Below are 15,075 nucleotides of genomic sequence, written 5' to 3' on the forward strand. Positions count from 1 at the left end.
TTCTATCTCTTCCATCTATTTTTCTTTTCCTCTGACACCTCAAGGAATCTCTATACTGTGACATAAAGGATTCCATATTTTCTTGTTCTCTTCTCTTTCATATGAGCAGGAGCAAAGACAAAGGCATTCTTATTGAAGCTAACCCTGAACCTGAAAGGACCTTGAAGCGAAAGTTAAGAGAAGCTAAGGCACAACTCTCTGTAGAGGACCTAACAGAAATCTTCAAACAAGAAGAAGACATGGCAGCCGAAAACAACAACAATGCCAACAATGCAAGGAGGTGCCTACTCCCGACTTCTATGGGAGAAGCATCTCTATCCATGCCATTGGAGCAAACAACTTTGAGCTTAAGCCTCAATTAGTTTCTCTAATGCAACAGAATTGCAAGTTCCATGGACTTCCATTGGAAGATCCTCATAAGTTTTTAGCTGAATTCTTGCAAATCTGTGACACTGTCAAGACCAATGGGGTTGACCCTGAGGTCAACAGACTTATGCTATTCAAGAGACAAAGCTAGGATATGGTTGGACTCACAACCTAAAGAAAGCCTGAACTCTTGGAAAAAGCTAGTCAATGCCTTCTTGGCAAAGTTCTTTCCACCTCAAAAATTGAGTAAGCTTAGAGTGGAAGTCCAAACCTTCAGACAGAAGGAAGGTGAATCCCTCTATGAAGCTTGGGAAAGATACAAATAATTGATCAGAAAGTGTCCCTCTGACATGCTTTTTGAATGGAGCATTATAGATATCTTCTATGATGGTCTATCTGAACTGTCCAAGATGTCATTGGATAGCTCTGCTGGAGGATCTCTTCATCTGAAGAAGACGCCTGCAGAAGCTCAAGAACTCATTGAAATGGTTGAAAATAACCAATTCATGTACACTTCTGAAAGGAATCCTGTGAATAATGGGACGAATCAGAAGAAAGGAGTTCTTGAGATTGATACTCTGAATGCCATATTGGCTCAGAACAAAATATTGACTCAGCAAGTCAATATGATTTCTCAAAGTCTGTCTAGAATGCAAGCTGCACCAGGCAGTACTAAGGACGCTTCATCTGAAGAAGAAGCTTATGATCCTGAGAACCCTTCAATGGAAGAGGTGAATTACATGGGAGAACCCTATGGAAACACCTATAATCCTTCATGGGGAAATCATCCAAATCTCTCATGGAAGGATCAACAGAGACCTCAACAAGGTTTCAACAACAATAATGGTGGAAGAAACAGGTTTAGCAATGGCAAGCCTTTTCCATCATCTTCTCAGCAACAGACAGAGAATTCTAAGCAAAGCCACTCTGACTTAGCAACCATGGTCTCTGATCTAATCAAAACCACTCAAAGTTTCATGACTGAAACAAGGTCCTCCATTAGAAACTTGGAGGCATAAGTGGGTCAGCTGAGTAAGAAAGTTACTGAACTCCCTCCTAGTACTCTTCCAAGCAATACAGAAGAGAATCCGAAAGGAGAGTGTAAGGCCATCAACATGGCCGAATTTGGAGAGGAGAAAGAGGCATTGAGCGCCACTGAGGAAGACCTCAATGGATGTCCACTGGCCTCCAATGAGTTCCCTAATGAGGAACCATGGGAATCTGAGGCTCATAATGAGACCATAGAGATTCCATTGGATTTACTTCTGCCATTCATGAGTTTTGATGAGTATTCTTCCTCTGAAGAGGATGAAGATGTCACTGAAGAGCAAGTTGCTAAATACCTTGTAGCAATCATGAAGCTAAATGACAAGTTATTTGGTAATGAAACTTGGGAGGATGAACCCCCTTTGCTCACCAAAGAACTAGATGACTTGATTGGGCAGAGATTACCTCAAAAGAGACAGGACCCTGGAAGGTTCTCAATACCTTGTACCATAAGCACCATGACCTTTAAGAAGGCTCTGTGTGACTTAGGGTCAAGTATAAACCTTATGCCTCTCTCTGTGATGGAGACGCTAGGGATCTTTGAGGTGCAAGCTGCAAGAATCTCACTAGAGATGACAGACAATTCAAGAAAACAAGCTTATGGACTTGTAGAGGATGTTCTGGTAAAGATTGAAGACCATTACATCCCTGCTGATTTTATAGTCTTAGAGACTGGGAAGTGAATGGATGAATCCATCATCCTTGGCAGACCCTTCCTAGCCACAGCAAAGGCTGTGATTGATGTTGACAGAGGAGAATTGATCATTCAAGTGAATGAAGAATCCTTTGTGTTTAAGGCTCAAGGATATCCCTCTGTAACCATGGAGAGGAAGTATGAAGAGCTTCTCTCAAAACAGAGTCAAACAGAGCCCCCCACAGTCAAACTATAAGTTTGGTGTTGGGAGGCCACAACCAACTTCTAAGTTTGGTGTTGAAACCCCACATTCAAACTCTAAGTTTGGTGTTGGGAGGTTCCAACATTGCTCTGATTATCTGTGAGGCTCTATGAGAGCCCACTGTCAAGCTACTGACATTAAAGAAGCGCTTGTTGAGAGGCAACCCAATGTTATATTTATCTATTTTCCTTTGTTATTTTATGTTTTCTGTAGGTTGATGATCATGGGAAGTCACAAAATCAATTGAAAAAGCAAAAACAGAATAAAAAACAGAAAGAAAAACAGCACACCCTGGAGGAAAACCTTGCTGGCGTTTAAACGCCAGTAAGGGCAGCAAATGGGCGTTTAACGCCCAGTCTGGCACCATTCTGGGTGTTTAACGCTAGAAAGGGGCACCAGACTGGCGTTAAACACCAGGAAAGTGCAAGAAGCTGGCGTTAAATGCCAGAAATGGGCACCAACCCAGCGTTTAATGCTAGAATTGTCATAAAGAGCTTTTTTGCTCGCCACTTGGTGCAGGGATGAATTTTCCTTGACACCTCAGGATCTGTGGACCCCACAGGATCCCCACCTACCCCACCACTCTCTCTCTTCTTCAACCATTCACCAATCACCTCAACACCTCTTCCCCAAAAACCCCTTACCTATTAAACCCCATCTTTCTCTTCACCACTCACATCCATCCTTCATAAAACCCCACCTACCTCACCATTCAAATTCAAACCACTTTCCCTCCCAAACCCACCCATTCATAACCGAACCATACACCCTCTCTCCACTCCTATATAAACCCATCTTCACTCCTTCATTTTCACACAACCTACACACTACTTCTCCCCCTTGGCCGAACCACATAGCCTCCTCCATCTCCTTCATTTTCTTCTTCTTCTACTCTCTTCTTTCTTCTTTTGCTCAAGGACGAGCAAACCTTCTAAGTTTGGTGTGGTAAAAGCATTGTTTTTTTGTTTTTCCATAACCATTTATGGCACCTAAGGCCGGAGAAACCTCTAGAAAGAGGAAAGGAAAGGCAAAAGCTTCCACCTCTGAGTCATGGGAGATGGAGAGATTCATCTCAAGGGTGCATCAAGACCACTTCTATGAAGTTGTGGCCATGAAGAAGGTGATCCCCGAGGTCCCTTTCAAACTCAAAAAGAGTGAATATCCGGAGATCCGACATGAGATCCAAAGAAGAGGTTGGGAAGTTCTTACCAACCCCATTCAACAAGTCGGAATCTTAATGGTTCAAGAGTTCTATGCCAATGCATGGATCACCAAGAACCATGATCAAAGTGTGAACCCAAACCCAAAGAATTGGTGGTGGACGAAATTGTGATTCATTTGTTGTTGTATTTTGTAAAATTCATTGCTTTTTCTTTCCCTGGCAATGGCGCCAAAAACATGATCCCAATACCATGGTTCACGACTATGTGTGGTCACAACTCCGTTCAACTTAACCAGCAAGTGTACTGGGTCATCCAAGTAATACTGATGACATGTCATCATATACCTATTTTTCTATGCTTTTTCATACAAGAAATTGATGATTTGTGCTTAAATATTGAACGCTTTTGTACTTAAATGATATATTTTCTTGATCTTTTAATTTTATAAATCTTGTAGGAAATAAAAAGAAAAAGAAGCAAAGAAGCACAAAATAAGCCAAAAAGGAGAAAAAAAGAGCTTTGGGGTACACTTTGAAGTTGGGGTACACTTTGGAGCCTTAGGCCACGCTTTTAAAAGCGTGGCCCATGACCAAATTAATGGAGAATAAGCAATCAGCACACACTGCTCTGCTCTTGCAAAGGGCAGGGCAGAATCATGATGAGACAAAGTGAGGTTGGAGCAAATTTTCGCTAAGTTAAAATCTGGCCGCTCACAGCATGACCATGCCTACTTCAAAGGGCTATAACTTGAGCTACAGATGTCCGATTGATGTGCTTCTAGTTGCGTTGGAAAGCTGACATTCAGAGCTTTCTAACGATATATAGAAATCCATATTTGGCGTACAATTGAGGCATGAGTGAAAGGCATCTTTAAGGGCAAAAAATAAGCGAAAATAAACCTAAGTGCTTCCACCAAGGTTCGAAGCTGGAGCCTCACTCCAAAGCAATGTAGCACTCATTATTCTGCTCTGCCCTCTTGGAGAGCAGGGCAATGTCATGCTTCTCTTCATGAAAAATCAAGGAAAATTGCTCCCCCAAGTGCTTTCACCAAGGTTCGAACACAAGACCTTCAAGGAAGTAAAGGCTTAGGCGCTACTCCTTGGCGCACACAAGCGCATCATGACACGGTTCAAGGAATTGAGCACGCAAGACACACATGCAAGGCAACATTGCCCTGCCCTCCACAAGGGCAGGGCAGCATCCTGATGCTTCCAAGCCTTGGCACGCAAATTGGATACCCACACAAAGTTTCCCTGCTCTGCCCTCCACAAGAGCAGGGCAGCCTCCTGGGAGCAACATATGGGCCAAAATCAACCAAAATTCAATTTAATTCAATTCCTCACCAAATTGAATCACGGCCATCCAAGACCCATTCTCCCTCAAATCCAAAGCAAGCAAAGCCCACAACATCACTCAAAGGCACATGGATCAATTAAATTAGGATTTTCGTTTTTGTAATTTGTTTTAATTTCATTTTCATTTTTCATTTTGTAAAGCCTATATAAAGGCATCAATAAGAGCCCCCATGAGAGAAGATTGGAGGGCAGCTCCATTAGAAAGCTCTCTTAGTTTTCATTTTCGTTTTGGATCTTGGGTGGAGAATTGAAGAACTTCTGTTTCAATTCCACCTTGAGATCTCTTGTTAATCTTTCTGCATAATTCAAAATTCATTTGCTGTTTTAAATCTTCTTCTTCTGCAACTTTAGCTTTTCTGTTTTGGATCTTGAATTGAGGTTGAAGAGCTCCATTGATTCAAATTCTGAGAATCATCTTCCACTCTTCCTCTCAATTGATCTAAGGATTGGGTTTTAATCTTCTCTGCTATTTTTAAACCTCAGTTTCTTCTGCAATATATTTTCTGACTGAGCAAAGGAGAATTGAGATCCAGATTTGCTTCCTGAGTTCATTGCTCTTCTTGGATCCTCAAATTCTCTTTTAGATTTTACAATTGAGCTAAGTTTCTTTCTGTCTTGTTCTTCAAGCAATTTTTCATTTCTGTTTGAATCTGCTGCACTTACTTCATCTTTTACTTCTTTGCTTGATTGCATTTTACATTTTCTTGTTGAAGTTTTAATTCCCAGCACCTAATCCCTTTTACTTTTCATGTAATTTAATTATTCTGCAATTATTCTAAGTGCTGCTTATTGCTTTCCTTTAAATTTCCTGCACCCAATCCCCTTTACATTTCCTGCAATTTACATTTCTTGTCATTTAAGATTCTGCAATTTACATTGCTTGTTCTTTAAGCTTCCTGCCTATTTACATTCTGTCATTTACAATTCTTGTCAATTTACTTTCTGTTGGCTACGATTTCACTCAATTTTACTTCAATGTTAGCTTGACTAAACTAATCACCCACTAAAGTTGCTTGATCCATCAATCCCTGTGGGATCGACCTCACTCATGTGAGTTATTATTACTTGATGCGACCCGGTACACTTGCCGGTTGGATTTGTGTGTTGGAAAATTTGTTTTCCGCAAAAACACCATCAAGTTTTTGGCGCCGTTGCCGGGGATTGATTAGATCAACAATGATTAAGTGGGTGAGAAGTCTAGATCAAGCATTTTTTTGTTTTTGTTCTCTGTTTTAAATTGATAGCAAGGTGTTTGAGCTATTGCCTCACTAAGAAATTCTTCCTCTGTGACATGAATTTCAAATTTCATTAATGTTTACAAAATACAAAATGGAGTTCAACTCATCTTATGGTCAAACAAAATTTTATGGGATATCACCCACCATCACCAATCTCTAATGGTGGTTGGGAATATCACCAAGAAAATACAAATTCTAAGCACTCCAATCCATGGAGATTTGCTTCACAGACACAAGATGAGCAAGAAAACCATATGGGATATTTCCCTCTACCACAAAATGATGCAAGTCATAATTGCAATGGTGGCTGGGAAAGAAATTCTAATGCTCCATATGATATTCATCCAAAGAAATCATCACTTGACCATGCTTCAAAAAAAGCCCCTTTCAAAACTTACCACTCACATAAACTTCCAATAGCCAAAGAATCTCAAAGCTTGAGTCCATGCTCAAAAGATTTGCGGAGGAGAAAGAGAAGTACCAGAAAGAACAAGAGAACTCCCTCAAAAATATGGAAGTGCAGTTAGGCCAATTGTCGAAAGCATGGAAGGAGAAAATGGAAAAACAAAAACAAAAGGTCCCTGTGTCAAGTGAAATTGCAATGAAGGATGAGGGACATGAGCCAAGGATTTTATATTCACAAACAGTACTTGAGGTGACAAAGGAACATGAACATTCACAACCCTCACAAACTTCCCTTGAATCTGTGATCGAAAAATATGAAGAGGAGATGAAGAAATATTGGGAAGAACAACAAACCTCCGCCATAAAAGAACTATTAAATCAAATGTTGGGTGCAAAGAAAGGAGTGGAGGAGCAAGAAAGTGAGGAAGTCATTCCAGAAAATTTAAACTCAAGTGAAGCAGAGAAGTACATAGAAGAAAAGCTCATGGAACCACCAATTCAAAAAGCTCTGGATGAATACGAAACTCCAATAATCACACAGCAACCAAGTCTTGAATCCAAAAGAGTGAAGGCAACTAGCAAGAACACCAATTCTGTCCCTAATCCAGCAAGCAATATCAATCAAGCCATTTGCAAAAGGAAGCTTGCTGAGGAAAGGCCAAGACAAGGGACACTAGCTGAATCTTTTCCTCCTTTGAGGTCATTCCTCTTAACAAACTGGAAGAAGAGGAAGAAAGTGAAGAACAACATGTCAAGCTAATGACACTAAAAGAGCACTTGTTGGGAGGTAACCCAACCGTAGGTATAATTTCTCTTCTCTGCTTTGTTTTCTTTCTTTGCTTTGTTTAAATTCAATAAATTGGCATATGGTTACATTCTAAGTTTGGTGTTGCCATGCAACACATTGTTTTCAATCTTTTTGGATGATTGCATCAAATCAAAAAAATGAAAGTGACACACCAAGATTCTAAGTTTGGTGTGCCACCTATTTTTCTATGCAAATCATTCAGCAACACCACTTGTCTGCATAACCATAATGTCTTTGCAGTGTTAATTTTCTTTTGGTTTGATATTTTGTTATTCTGTTTACTTTAGTTAATTCTTTGTTTTTAATGCTTTCATTTTAGTTTGCTTATTTACTGTGTTTGTTAATACATTACCAAGAGAGTTTTATTAATGACAGATTCTTGGCTTGGTGATTGTACTTAACATATAACAGTTTCATTTGCTTAGTATTCAAATAAATTGACATATGATTGCATTCTAAGTTTGGTGTTGCTATGCAACAAAAATTTGGTTCCCATATCTACTAGATACTTGCATCAGTTCCAAGTGAAAGTGTCACACTAAGTTTGGTGTGCCACTTATCTTTTATGCAATGTATTGTGCTCACCTTCTTATGTTTGCAATCAAAATGTCTCTGTCTCTGGTGCCTTGATTATTATCTTTCATTTTGCTTGCTTAAAACACATGTGCTACTAACATATCATTGTGTAAGACATTCATGATCCATCTTAGCCCCATAGCCATTGTTCTAATTGTTGCTTGAGGATGAGCAAGCATTCTGAGTTTGGCAAGGGAAGAGGAAGAATAGAGGAAAAAGGACAACAATAATGACGATGAACTACAAGGTTGTAGAGTTTCTTTTCTTCTCATTTGTTTTCAGCACTTAAATTGCATGATTGTCTTCATCTTTTCTGTTTACATGTGTGTATGAATAAAGCATAGCTTGAATCTTGATTTGTAACATGTTGTTGTGGAATTATAACTACCAACTTGAGCTTTGTGAATTCAAAAGCAATAAAGCATCATGATCATAAACAAACAAGGAATTAAAGAAGATTTTAGCATGTGCATACAAGTATTGGAAAGCTAGTATGATTAATTGTTGCTCAATTGCATTGGATTTTATTTAATTGAAGTTTCTCATCTAGTACATTTTGTGAAATCTTTTAAAAATCATGAAAACCTTGAAAAAAAAAAGCAAAAAAGGGCAAGAAAAGAAAAAGGGAAAGAATGAGAAAGCTGAAGGCTCTGAGTACCAATGGCAATTTATTTGCTAAGTGCTTGTGGTGTTTATGTATCAAGCCAAATGCTTGAAAACAAAACACTTAGAAGTCAAGGCTAGGCTCAAGTGCAAAAGCACTCCCTCAAAGCTCAAGGCTCTGAGCATCAATGATTAGAGAGTCAAGAAAAGAAAAGAAAAATGAGCTTAATGAAGTCCTCTAATTAAATGCTTGTGGTGCTTATGTATCAAGTGGTAATACTTGAAAACAAACCATTTAGAAGTCGTAGCTTTGTTATTAACTCATGGGGCAAAGCACCCAAAAGGAGAAGCTAAAAAAAAAGCTTTGTTATTAACTCATGGTAATATTTATGTGAATCAATAGTGGGAATTTCAGATAGGCATATGGAGATGCTGTGCTCCTCTTGAATCTCTACTTTCTTATTACATTCATCCAATTTCTTCTTACTCCCTTCCATGGCAAGCTGTATGTAGGGCATCACCGTTGTCAACGGCTACATCCCATCCTCTCAGTGAAAATGGTCCTATGCTCTGTCACAGCACGGCTAATCATCTGTCGATTCTCAATCAGGTTGGAATAGAATCCCTTGATTCTTTTGCGTCTGTCACTAACGCCCAGCCTTCAGGAGTTTGAAGCTCGTCACAGTCATTCAATCCCGGAATCATACTCGGAACACCACAGACAAGGTTAGACTTTCCTGATTCCCGAAATCCTACTCGGAATACCACAGACAAGGTTAGACTTTCCGGATTCCCATGAATGCCGCCATCTATCTAGCTTATACCACGAAGATTCTGTTGGGGAATCTAAGAGATATGCGCCCGGCCTAAGGTAGAACGGAAGTGGTTGTCAGTCACGCGCGTTCATAGGTGAGAATGATGATGAGTGTCACGGATCATCACATTCATCAAGTTGAAGTGCAACGTATATCTTAGAATAAGAATAAAAGATAATTGTATAGAAAATAATAGTAATTGTATTGAAACTTGAGGTACAGTAGAGCTCCACACCCTTAATCTATGGTGTGTAGAAACTCCACCGTTGAAAATACATAAGTGAAAGGTTCAGGCATGGCCGAATGGCCAGCCCCCTTGGTCTAAGGACTAGGCATCCAGAGATGTTCCAAGATGTCTAATACGCTAATAAAAGGTCCTATTTATAATAAACTAGCTACTAGGGTTTACATGAGTAAGTAATTGATGCATAAATCCACTTCCGGGGCCTACTTGGTGTATGCTTGGGCTGAGCTTGATCTATCCACGAGCTGAGACTTCCTTTGGAGTTGAACACCGAGTTATAGCGTGTTTCTGGCGTTCAACTACGGGTTGTGACGTGTTTCTGGCGTTTGACTCGAGACAACAACATGTACTTGGCGTTGAGCGCCACATTACGTCGTCAACTCCCGAATAAAGTATGGACTATTATATATTGCTGGAAAGCTCTGGATGTCTACTTTCCAACGCCGTTGAGAGAGCGCCATTTGAAGTTCTGTAGCTCCAGAAAATCCATTTTGAGTGCAGGAAGGTCAGATTCCAACAGCATCAGCAGTCCTTTTGTCAGCCTTCTTTCAGAGTTTTGCTCAAGTCCCTCAATTTCAGCTAGAAATTACCTGAAATCACAGAAAAACTCACAAACTCATAGTAAAGTCCAGAAATGTGAATTTAACATAAAAACTAATGAAAACATCCCTAAAAGTAGCTTGAACTTACTAAAAACTACCTAAAAACAATGCCAAAAAGCGTATAAATTATCCGCTCATCAATTGGCTTACAATGGTTCGGGGGAAATGCTTAGATTTTAGTCTGGAAAATGTAAGGTTGGCATTCAACTTGCCCATGATGCAAGGAGATGAACACCTTTATACTAGAAGGGTCAACTTGGATCAAAGGTTGGACCAAGTCCTCATAGACATTTGTGAAGAGGGCGCTCAATGGAAGAGAGACTCAAGAGGGAAGCCGGTTCAACTGAGAAGGCATGACCTCAAGCCCGTGGCTAGGGGATGGTTGGAGTTTATCCAACGCTCAATCATTCCCACTAGCAACCGGTCCGAAGTTACTATAGATTCAGCTATCATGATTCATAGCATCATGATTGGAGAGGAGGTAGAAGTTCATGAGGTTATGGCCCAAGAACTTTATAAGGTGGCGGACAAGTCCTCTACCTTGGCAAGGTTAGCCTTTTCCTCATCTCATTTGTCACCTCTGTTATTCAGTTTGAATTGACATAGAGGGAGACATCCTCATTGATGAGGACAAGCCCATCACTAAGAAAAGGATGGAGCAAACAAGAGATCCCACTCATCATGAAATCCCTGAGATACCTCAAGGGATGCACTTTCCTCCACAAAACTATTGGGAGCAAATCAATACCTCCCTAGGAGAATTGAGTTCCAACATGGAACAACTAAGGGTGGAGCACCAAGAACATTCCATCCTCCTCTATGAAATTAGAGAAGATCAAAGAATCATGAGAGAGGAGCAACAAAGGCAAGGAAGAGACATTGAGGAGCTCAAGCACTCCATAAGATCTTCAAGAGGAAGAACAAGCCGCCATCACTAAGGTGGACCCGTTCTTTAATTTCCTTCTTCTTTATTTTCCTATTTTTCGAATTTTCCATGCTTATGTTTATCTATGTTTGTGTCTTATGATCATTAGTGTCTTAGTGTCTATGCCTTAAAGTTATGAATCTCCTATGAATCCATCACCTTTCTTAAATAAAAAAGTTCTTAATTGAAAAAGAGAAGAATTGCATGAATTTTGAATTTTATAACAGATTAATTATTTTGATGTGGTGGCAATACTTTTGATTTCTGAATGTATGCTTGAACAGTGCATATGTCTTTTGAATTTGTTGTTCATGAATGTTGGCTCTTAAAAGAATGATGAAAAAGGAGACATGTTAATGAGGATCTGAAAAATCATAAAAATGATTCTTGAAGCAAGAAAAAGCAGTGAATACAAAAAAAAGAGAAAAACGAAAAAAAAAAAAATAATAAAGTTGTGATCCAAGGCAAAAAGAGTGTGCTTAAGAACCCTGAACACCTCTAATTGGGGACTCTAGCAAAGCTGAGTCACAATCTGAAAAGGTTCACCTAATTATGTGTCTGTGGCATGTATGTATCCGGTGGTAATACTGGAAAACAGAGTGCTTTGGGCCACGGCCAAGACTCATAAAGTAGCTGTTTTCAAGAATCATCATACTTAACTAGGAGAATCAATAACATTATCTGGATTTTGAGTTCCTATAGAAGCCAATCATTCTAAATTTCAAAGGATAATTTATATGCTTTTTGGCATTGTTTTTAGTATGTTTTAGTTAGTTTTTTTATATTTTTATTAGTTTTTAGTGAAAATTCACTTTTCTAGACTTTACTATGAGTTTGTGTGTTTTTCTGTGATTTCAGGTATTTTCTGGCTGAAATTGAGGGACCTGAGCAAAAATCTGATTCAGAAGCTGAAAAGGACTGCAGATGCTGTTGGATTCTGACCTCCCTGCACTCGAAGTGAATTTTCTGGAGCTACAGAAGCTCAATTGGCGCGCTCTCAACTGCGTTGGAAAGTAGACATCCTGGGCTTTCCAGCAATGTATAATAGTCCATACTTTGCCCGAGATTTGATGACCCAAACCGGCGTTTTAAATCAGCTCAAAACTGCCCGGCGTTAAACGCCGGAACTGGCACAAGAATGGGAGTTAAACGCCCAAAGTGGCACAAAAGCTGGCGTTTAACTCCAAGAAAAGTCTCTACACATGAAAGCTTCAATGCTCAGTCCAAGCACACACCAAGTGGGCCCAGAAGTGGATTTTTATGTCATTTACTCATTTCGGTAAACCCTAGGCTACTAGTTCTCTACATATAGGACCTTTTACTATTGTATTCTCATCTTGGTAGCTATCTTTGAGTAGTTTTATGCTATCTTAGATCATGGGATTGGCCTCATGGCCATGCCTAGACCTTGTTCTTATGTATTTTCAACGGTGGAGTTTCTACACAACATAGATTAAGGTGTGGAGCTCTGCTGTACCTCGAGTATTAATGCAATTACTATTGTTCTTCTATTCAATTCAGCTTATTCTTGTTCTAAGATATTCATTCGCACCCAAGAACATGATGAATGTGATGATTATGTGACGCTCATCATCATTCTCACTTATGAACGCGTGCCTGACAACCACTCCCGTTCTACAAGCAAACAAGGCTTGAATGTTTATCTTTTGGATTCCTTAATCAGAATCTTCGTGGTATAAGCTAGAATTGATGGAGGCATTCAAGAGAATTCGGAAAGTCTAAACCTTGTCTGTGGTATTCTGAGTAGGATTCAATGATTGAATAACTGTGATGAGCTTCAAAATCCTAAAGGCTGGGCGTTAGTGACAGACGCAAAAGAATCAATGGATTCTATTCCAACCTGATTGAGAACCGACAGATGATTAGCCGTGCTGTGACAGAGCACGTTGAACATTTTCACTGAGAGGACGGGACTGTAGCCACTGACAACGGTGATGCCCAACATACAACTTGCCATGGAAAGGAGTAAGAAAGATTGGATGAAAACAGTAAGAAAGCAGAGAGACGGAAGGGACAAAGCATCTCCATACGGTTATCTAAAATTCTCACCAATGAACTACATAAGTATCTCTATCTTTATTTTATGCTTTATTCATAAATCATCCATAACCATTTGAATCTGCCTGACTGAGATTTACAAGATGACCATAGCTTGCTTCAAACCAACAATCTCCGTGGGATCGACCCTTACTCGCGTAAGGTTTATTACTTGGACGACCCAGTACACTTGCTGGTTAGTTGTGCGAAGTTGTGATAAAGAGTTGAGATTGCAATTGAGCGTACCATGTTGATGGCGCCATTGATGATCACAATTTCGTGCACCAGATAACTTAGTGAGATCGATCTTTGCTACTATCATGATTGTGATTAGTGATAATGATATAGGTCCTTGATCATCAACCCTTGCCAAGACCATTTTGTTAATAAAATTTTATTTCCATTTACTTTTCATATTTCTCATAAAAAATCCCAAAATAACTCACAACCAATAACAAGACATTTTATTGTAATTCCTAGGGAGACGACCCGATGTTTCAATACTTCGGTTTATAAATTTAGGGGTTTGTTTTAGTGACAAACAACTTTTTGTATTGAAAGATTATTGTTAGGTTTAGGAACTATATTTGCAACGAGAATTAATTTGTAAAATTCTAAACCATCAAAAATCTAATCATCATCGATCCCACGGAGATTGTTGGTATGAAGCAAGCTATGGTCATCATATAAATCTCAGTCAGGCGGATTCAAATAGTTATAATGGTTTTCAAAAATAAAGATAAATAAAGCATAAAATAAAGATAGAGATATGATGAGCGGATAATTTGTACGCTTTTTGGCATTATTTTTAGTATGTTTTTAGTATGTTTTGGTTAGTTTTTAGTACATTTTTATTAGTTTTTAGTTAAAATTCACTTTTCTGGACTTTACTATGAATTTGTGTGTTTCTCTGTGATTTCAGGTATTTTCTGGCTGGAATTGAGGGACTTGAGCAAAAATCTGATTCAGAGATTGAAAAAGACTGCAGATGTTGTTGGATTCTGACCTCCCTGCACTCGAAGTGGATTTTCTAGAGCAATAGAAGCCCAATTGGCGCGCTCTCAACGGCATTGAAAGGTAGACATCCTGGGCTTTCCAGCAATGTATAATAGTCTATACTTTGCCCGAGATTTGATGGCCCAAAACGGCGTTCCAAATCAGCTCAAGAATGCCCGGCGTTAAACGCCGGAACTGGCACAAAAGCTGGTGTTTAACTCCAAGAGAAGTCTCTACACGAAAATGCTTCAATGCTCAGCCCAAGCACACACCAAGTGGGCCCGAAAGTGGATTTTTATGTCATTTACTCATCTCTGTAAACCCTAGGCTACTAGTTCTCTACAAATAGGACCTTGTACTATTGTATTTTCATCTTGGGATCATTTTCGATCTTAGGATCATCTTCAGACATCTAGTTCTTAGATCAGATCTTGGTTCTTCTGGTTCCCTCTCTGGGACCGAAGCCAATGATCACTTTTGTTCTTATGTATTTTCAACGGTAGAGTTTCTACATACCATAGATTAAGGTGTGGAGCTCTGCTGTACCTCGAGTATTAATGCAATTACTATTGTTCTTCTATTCAATTCAGCTTGTTCTTATTCCAAGATATTCATTCGCACTCAAGAACTTGATGAATGTGATGATTATGTAATGCTCATCATCATTCTCACTTATGAACGCGTGCCTGACAACCACTCTCGTTCTACAAGCAAACAAGGCTTGAATGTTTATCTCTTGGATTCCTTAATCAGAATCTTCGTGGTATAAGCTAGAATTGATGGCGGCATTCAAGAGAATCCGGAAGGTCTAAACCTTGTCTGTGGTATTCTGAGTAGGATTCAATGATTGAATGACTGTGACGAGCTTCAAACTCCTGAAGGCGGGGCATTAGTGAGAGACGCAAAAGAATCAATGGATTCTATTCCAACCTGATTGAGAACCGACAGATGATTAGCCGTGCCATGACAGGGTGCGTT

General features: G+C 39.4%; 1 non-coding gene across 1 annotated transcript; it reads right to left on the reverse strand.

Moving 5' to 3' along the window:
• Positions 1-614: 614 nt before the first annotated feature.
• On the reverse strand, positions 615-722 carry LOC130953266 (small nucleolar RNA R71). Its single transcript, XR_009075437.1, has one exon. It is a non-coding gene; the product is annotated as a small nucleolar RNA R71 (small nucleolar RNA).
• Between the last annotated feature and the right edge of the window lie 14,353 nt (positions 723-15,075).

The sequence above is a fragment of the Arachis stenosperma genome, chromosome 9 (genome assembly GCF_014773155.1).
Source record: "Arachis stenosperma cultivar V10309 chromosome 9, arast.V10309.gnm1.PFL2, whole genome shotgun sequence".
Lineage (NCBI taxonomy): Eukaryota > Viridiplantae > Streptophyta > Magnoliopsida > Fabales > Fabaceae > Arachis > Arachis stenosperma.